Source organism: Triticum aestivum, chromosome 6B, assembly GCF_018294505.1.
Source record: "Triticum aestivum cultivar Chinese Spring chromosome 6B, IWGSC CS RefSeq v2.1, whole genome shotgun sequence".
NCBI classification, from domain to species: Eukaryota; Viridiplantae; Streptophyta; class Magnoliopsida; order Poales; family Poaceae; genus Triticum; species Triticum aestivum.
The window spans coordinates 582,065,617-582,074,157 of NC_057810.1; positions in this window are offsets into that span (position 1 = coordinate 582,065,617).

The following is an 8,541-nucleotide window of genomic DNA, read 5'->3' on the forward strand; positions in this document are numbered from 1 at the left end:
TGCCGTCCGTTCGGCGCTGGTCATCGGTGATTTGGATCACGTCGAGTACGACTACATCATCACCGTTCTTTTGAACGCTTCCGCTCACGATCTACAAAGGTATGTAGATGCATCTAATCACTCGTTGCTAGATGAACTCCTAGATGATCTTGGTGAAACGAGTAGGAAAATTTTTGTTTTCTGCAACGTTCCCCAACAGTGTTTAGCGCAACGAACCAGACAATTGGACTATAAGGCTTTATCACCCTCACTTGGCCATATGAGTTTGACAAAAGAAAGGTAGGCGCAACCCCTAGTGTTCGAAAGACTGAACTTGGGGTTCTATAAACACCTGATCAGATAAAAACTGATCCATCGCACGATGCATTAGTTTTCGCATAATGCGGAATAAATCGATAAAGATTTTGTGACCTCTCGAACATCTGACCAGCTCTTGTCGCATTATGACAGTCAGTTTTTGGCTTTCTCTACTGAGGTGCTCGTCCGGAAGAACCGGGACACAATCACAGTAGTTCTCCCTTTACTACCCTAGCCGATATAGCGGTACGTAGGGTAGCAAGCACAGGAGCCTGATACGTCTCCAACGTATCTATAATTTATGAAGCATTCATGCTATTTTATTATCTGTTTTGAATGATTATGGGCTTTATTATACACTTTTATATTACTTTTGGGACTAACCTACTAACCGGAGGCCCAGCCCATATTGCTGTTTTATTGCCTGTTTCAGTATTTCGAAGAAAAGGAATATCAAACGGAGTCCAAACGGAATGAAACCTTCGGGAGCGTGATTTTTGGAAAGGATATGATTCGCGAGACTTGGAGTTCAAGCCAGGGAAGGTTCGAGGATGCCAGGAGATAGGAGGGCGCGCCCACCTCCCTTGGGCGCGCCCCCTGTCTCCTGGGCCCCTCGAGCACCCCCCCCCCCGACCGACTTCTTTCGCCTATATAAGTCCATGTACCCTAAAAACATCAACAACAAAGATAGATCGGGAGTTCCGCCGCCACAAGCCTCTGTAGCCACCAAAAGTCAATCGGGACCCTGTTCCGGCACCCTGCCGGAGGGGGGGGGTCCCTCACCAGTGACCATCTTCATCATCCCGGCGATCTCCATGACGAGGAGGGAGTAGTTCACCCTCGAGGCTGAGGGTATGTACCAGTAGCTATGTGTTTGATCTCTCTTTCTCGTGTTCTCTCTCGTGTTCCCTCTATGGCACGATCTTGATGTATCGCGAGCTTTGCTATTATAGTTGGATCTTATGATGTTTCTCCCCCTCTACTCTCTTGTAATGGATTGAGTTTTCCCTTTGAAGTTATCTTATCGGATTGAGTCTTTAATGATTTGAGAACACTTGATGTATGTCTTGCGTGGGATACCCGTGGTGACAATGGGGTATTCTATTGATCCACTTGATGTATATTTTGGTGATCAACTTGCGGGTTCCGCCCATGAACCTATGAATAGGGGTTGGCACACGTTTTCGTCTTGACTCTCCGGTAGAAACTTTGGGGCACTCTTTGAAGTAATTTGTGTTGGTTGAATAGATGAATCTGAGATTGTGTGATGCATATCGTATAATCATGCCCATGGATACTTGAGGTGACAATGAATTATCTAGGTGACATTAGGGTTTTGGTTGATTTGTGTCTTAAGGTGTTATTCTAGTACGAACTCTTGAATAGATTGATTAGAAAGAATAACTTTGAGGTGGTTTCGTACCCTACCATAATCTCTTTGTTTGTTCTCTGCTATTAGTGGCTTTGGAGTGACTCTTTGTTGCATGTTGAGGGATTGTTATATGATCTATCTATGTTATTATTGTTGAGAGAACTTGCACTAGTGAAAGTATGAACCCAATGCCTTGTTTCCTACCATTGTAATACCGTTTACACTCACTTTTATCATTAGTTACCTTGCTGTTTTTATAATTTTAGTTTAAAAATACCTTTATCTACCATCCATATTGCACTTGTATCACCATCTCTTCGCCGAACTAGTGCACCTATACAATTTACCATTGTATTGGGTGTGTTGGGGACACAAGAGACTCTTTATTATTTGGTTGTAGGTTTGCTTGAGAGAGACCATCTTCATCCTACGCCTCCTACGGATTGATAAACCTTAGGTCATCCACTTGAGGGAAATTTGCTACTGTCCTACAAACCTCTGCACTTGGAGGCCCAACAACGTCTACAAGAAGAAGGTTGTGTAGTAGACATCAGAGCCGGGCAACCCAACTATTGACCCAAGACATGATTCGTAGCCGATGCATATAATGATATAAGTTTGGGGTGCCGAACAACCGTAAAGGTGTTCGGACTTTCTTGCCGTGTTATGGGGTATGATGAAGCCCCTGGCGAATTGAGGCGTACCAGGATGTACGGTTTGCAAATTGACAAAAAGTGTCAACAAAGAAGAACAACAAGTGAACGTCATATAAATAGAGCTGCAGATTGTTTTCATTGTAATTTAATAATACGTCAAAGCGTATAAGTACAAGTAGTGCGATAAAAAATATGACTTCGGAACCTGCTGAGACCAGGGGGGAGCTGCATGCGAATCCAGAGAGCGATAGCATGATCATCGAGAAGAATATCTAGGGATTCCCTCATGCGTTCGAGCTACTTCCCGCCTTGGTATATCCGTCCCTTGATAGGTCCGGTCGTCAGGTCGCCAGTGATGGCCTAGAGAAAAGTTAACCTGAAAAGGAAAGAAAATGTAAAATAATGTGTGTGTGTGTCCCGGAGCGGTTGAGCCGCATTGTGGAACACAACCTAGTTGTGCCTCTGTCTATCCCCATGGTATCTTTAATGAATAGTTAATTACATGCGGAACGAGGGCCGTAGTTTGGTCGAGGTTGGGACTCAGGCCAAGTGGCTAGTTGAGCTCTTGACGAGCTAGGATGTCCTGCTGCAGGGTAGTTCAGACTCTTTTGACAGTGTCCGGGAGATTGACCACCGAATTGAGGTTCGATTTAAAGAGGCTGCTCTATGCTTCTGCTGCTAGAGCGGCGGTGTGCTCTTCGGTACGGAGGGAGCATTCCATTTTTCCATTGACTGTTATGACACCACATGGATCGGGTATCTTAAGCTTGAGATAAGCATAGTGTGGCACTGCATTGAATCGAGCAAATGCGGTTCGTCCGAGCAGTGCATGATAGCCACTGCGGAAAGGGACGATATCAAAGATTAGATCTTTGTTTCAGAAGTTATCTGGGGATCCGAAGACCACTTCCTGTGTGATTGAGCCCATACAGCAGGCCTCAACACCTGGTATGATACCTTTGAAGGTGGTTTTGGTGGGTTTGATCCTTGAGGGGTCGATACCCATCTTGCACACTGTATCCTAATAAAGCAGGTTCAGGCTGATGATGCTGTCCATAAGGACTCGTGTAAGGTGAAATCCGTCAATGATTGGGTCAAGGACCAGTGCGGCTGAACCGCCGTGACGGATACTGGTCGGATGATCCTTGCGATCAAAAGTGATCGTACAGGACGACCATGGGTTGTACTTTGGGGCGACTTGGCTCCATCATGTAGACGTCCCTGAGTGCGCGCCTCCGCTCCCTCTTGGGAATAGGGGTAGCGTATATCATATTCACCGTTTTGACTTGTGGAGGAAACTTCTTTTGCCCTCCCGTTTTCGGTGGCCGGGGCTCCTCGTCATCGTCATCGCTTTGCGACCCCTTCTCTTTGCTTTCGGCGTTTGACTTGCCGACCTGTTTGAAGACCCAGCATTCGCTGTTGGTATGATTAGCTGGTGTACCTAGGGTGCCGTGAATTTGACATGGACGGTCGAGTATGCGGTCCAAACTGGACGTGCCCGGGTTGTTTCTTTTAAATGGCTTCTTCCATTGACTGGGCTTAGAGCCACTGAATCCGGCATTGACAGCCGTGTCTCCGGTGCTGTCGCCATTGTTTTGATGCTTGTGTCTATTGCGTCGGGGCTTGCCGTTGTTATCTTTGGCTTCAGAAGTTCCAGGTTTACTTGAGGTGTTGTTGCTACGAGCTAGCCAGCTGTCCTCGCCCGCACAAAAGCGGTTCATTAGCGTCGTAAGGGCTGCCATGGACTTTGGCTTCTCTTGGACGAGGTGTCGTGCAAGCCATTCGTCACGGATGTTATGCTTAAAGGTCACTAGGGCTTCAGCATCCGGACAGTCGACGGTCTGGTTCTTTTTAGTTAAGAACTGAGTCCAGAATTTCCTGGCAGACTCTCCGGGCTATTGGATTATATGACTTAAGTCATCGACGTCCGGAGGTCAGACATAGGTGCCTTGGAAGTTGTCAAAGAATGCGTCTTCCAGGTTCTCCCAACTTCCAATAGAGTTTTCAGGCAGACTGTTCAACCAGTGTCGAGCTGGTCCTTTGAGTTTTAGCGGGAGATATTTGATGGCATGGAGATCATCACCGCAGGCCATATCTATATGGAGAAGGAAATCCTCAATCCATACCACGGGATCTATTGTCCCATCATTTGATTCGATGTTTACGGGTTTGAACCCTTCCGGGAATTCATGTTCCATTACTTCATCAGTGAAGCATAGTGGGTGTGCGGCGCCTCTATGCCGGGCTACGTCGCGACGCAACTCGGAGAAAGCTGGTCTGTGGTATTCGGCCCAGATAGGTTTGTATTTGTTATATTTGGCGTGGTGGCTGTCGTCGTGTATTGGGACGCACCCCCGCGATCCATATATCGATCTAGTCTAGCCTGCTCTGTTCTCCAAGTCGTACCATAGGTCATGTGTGTATCCCCGAGCTGTTGTGTTTCTATTTGTTCGGCGAGGTAGTGCGGGCTGGTGTTTGGGCTGAGTTGCCGTTTTATCTCGACCACAAGGTGGTCGGTCAGCCGCATTATGCGCTGGTAGTGCTGGCTCCAGTGCCTCGTCATCGAAGTGAGGTAGCAATTTGTGCTTCAGGTAACTTTTAGTTGGGCGTTCGAGTCATATTCCTCGGCTGCCAGGACCTCAGTCCATCTATTAGTGAGCATATCTTGATCAGCTTGAAGCTGCTTCTTCTTCTTCTTTAGGCTCTTTGAAGTGGCTATAAGCTAGCGCTTAAAGCGCTCCTGCTCAGCGGGATCCTCAGGCATGAAAATTCTTCGTTGCCTAGGCTCACCTCATCCTCGGAGAGAGGCATGTAGTTACTATCCTCTGAGTCTTCATTCATGGCCTGTTCATCAGGGCTAGCTCGCCCGTCTTCCCGTTCGGCATGTTCGAAGCTTGGGTGGGCGGGGTCGTCATTGTCTTCGGCATCGTCCGGAGTGTTATTGTCTCTTGTGCCGGTATCGCTCTTTTTACCATGGCGTGGTTTAGAGCGGCGCCGCTGACGTCGGTGCTTCGGCTGCTTCTCAGGAGGCTTATCCTCGACTGGATCCTTTTTGTCCTCGCCATTGTCTTCTTTGGGTGTATCCACCATGTATATGTCATATGAGGAGGTGGCTGTCCAACGCCCTATGGGCGGTGGTTCCTGTTCCTCTCCGGCATCGTCGTCCATACTGTCGATGTCTTCAGAGTCGAAATCAAGCATGTCGGTCAAGTCGTCGACAGTGGCTATCAAGTGGGTGGTGGGTGGGTAACGAAATTCTTTGTCGTCTGCTTCCCACTCAAGCCGGACATAGTTCGGCCAAGAATCTCCTACTAAGGAGAGGGATTTCAATGAGTTTAACACATCACCTAAGGGTGAGTGTTGGAAGATGTCCGTGGAGCTGAACTCCAAGATCGGCACCCAGCCGGATTCGATGGGCGCGGATACACGTGGTTCGGAACTTATGACCGGAAACGAGTCCGAAGTTTCGATGACACATGCCTCATTGGAGGTCAGATCTGTGTTCGGCTCTAACACCGTTGAGTCTACGGTTTCCGTGGCTGGGTCCAGCCTCCCATCCTCGGATGGCGCAATCTGTCCTGGATCTAGGGCCAGGGCGGTTACAGGTGCTATCTCCTGCACACAGTCCGACGATAGATTTAGGTCGTGTTCATCGTGGCGGCAGGGTGCGGCTGCCATGGGCTCAAATCTATTAAAGATCAAGTCTTCGCTGATGTCGGTGGTGTAATTCAAGCTTCCAAACCTGACCTGATGGCCAGGGGCGTAGCTGTCGATCTGCTCCAGATGGCCAAGCGAGTTGGCCCGCAGTGCAAAGCCGCCGAATACGAAGATCTATCTGAGGAGAAAGATCTCACCCTGGACTACGTTGTTGTAGATGATTGATGGAGCCATCAAGCCTTATGATGACGACGCAGTGGAGCTCTCAATGAAAGCACCAATGTGGGTGTCAAAACCGGCGGATCTCGAGTAGGGGGTCCCGAACTGTGCGTCTAAGGCTAATGGTAACAGGAGGCGGGGGACACAATGTTTACCCAGGTTCGGGCCCTCTCTATGGAGGTAATACCCTACTTCCTGCTTGATTGATCTTGATGATATGAGTATTACAAGAGTTGATCTACCATGAGATCGTAATGGCTAACCCTAGAAGCTAGCCTATGATTATGCTTGTTGTTCTTGTCCTATGGACTAAACCCTCCAGTTTATATAGACAATGGAGGGGGCTAGGGTTACACAGAGTCGGTTATAGAGAAAGGAATCTACATATCCGAATCGCCAAGCTTGCCTTCCATGCAAAGGAGAGTCCCATCCGGACACGGGACGAAGTCTTCTATCTTGTATCTTCACAGCCCAACAGTCTGGCACATGCATATAGTCCGACTGTCTGAGGACCCCTTAATCCAGGACTCCCTTAGGGATGCTGGAACATGTCAACAGGAAAGAAGAACAAAACTGGTAACGAGGAGACCAATATAGTTTGCATGAGAATGACTCAAAAGGATACCGGTATATATCACCTCGGGTTTTATCAAGATTGCAAAGCAAAGGTAATAGCACATCATAACCAAAGGTTCACTAGAATGTCATTCGTGTAATCATAGGGATCTATATGGATGTGCACTGTTCCACTACTGATCATTGAACGAAAAGGGTTTTGTTCATGTCGATCTTTTACCGAACCTACAGGGTCACAAGCTTAAGGAAATCATGATGTGTTGAGTATTATTGGTGTAAGTGTCATGAGAAAATATTTCAGAAATAGTTTCATTAATATTATAAATAGTTTTGAGAGAAATCGGAAGTGTTTCGGAGTTACCAAAAGAGTTTCAGGGTTTACTAAGTAATACCGGAAATTGATATATAGTAGAAAATGTTTCCAAAGATGTTAAATTAATAATAAAAGGTTCTAATAATGATTAGGAGGCTTTTATAATTAATTAGATATCAACGAGCCAAAGAAAATATAAAAAAAGCCTATAAGGGGAAGTTAATGGGCCAAAAGGTCCATTAGGTGGAGGCGCACCCTAGCTTCTTGGAAAGGCTAGGGGAGGATGAATTGGAAGGGGACTTCCCCTCCTCTTGGCCTACCAAGGGGGGGGGGGGGTAATCCTTCCTTGCCTTGGGGTGCCCCTCCCCTATCCCCAACCTATATATACTAGAGGTACGTTTTGGCCCTTGGAGATACACAAGTTTTTGAGCCTCCTCTAGTTCTCTAGTTCTAGTTCTAAATTTGAGTTGATCTAATTATAGGTAGACATAGATCTCTCTAATCCTCATAATAGAGAAGCCCGACGATGATTAGCTCTGGACAGCGAAGCGCTGGCGGATCATGAAGCCCGAACGCTTGCAGTATGTAGAGAGTTGTGCTTTTGGTGTTCGGTTCGAGGGATCGTTCATGAATGGTTCGAGGAACTTCAAATTTGATCTACATCAACTCTTCTTCCGCTGCAACTCGTTGTTAGTAACAATTCGATCTAAACCGTTAATTCATCTTCATAGTGTTCTTGGTTTCATCGCCGGACACATTTTTTTGTTTTCTACTACATTTACCAATAGTGAAATCATGAGCGGTTGAATGAGTAGATGCAGGTTTTGATATAGACCACATGTGATTGTGAGGGTATTGTACAAAAGTGTTAGTAATGAATTTGATCTATTGCCAAAAGGATTAATAACTAGATGAGTTCTAGAGCTTAAATTGTGTGAGTAGAAGATACGATATTTTACTTGATGTTCTTGTTTGCTTCCCATGAGTGTTGCTTTGGTTCAGTTCATTGGGATCATGATATAACTTTCTACAAAGTTCTGACAATCGATTGACCCTAGCTCTCAACAATGTGCTAACAGTTATTTGGGCTACATCATAGTCAAGAATAGTGAACCATCGCAAACACGACAGGGCATGTAGATGTTTGATCTTCATGGGGGTCATGCGTATTGATGAAGCTTAGTGTGGGGCTAGAGATTTTTAATTTATTCTCTTCCTTCACACACCCCACAAAGTTAATCTAGCAACAAGAATAATCATACTTTCAATCAAAAAAGAACAATCATACCTGATGGTGGACGTAGGTAGGTAGTGTTCTCTGATAACCCTAAAAGATGTAAATTAAAATTTCCAAACCGATTAGAGGATGTTAATTTGGTTTTGTAGGAAGCATGTGATGTGTTATAATCTTCTTATGATAATGAATTTATGTATGGGATGGCTATATGATG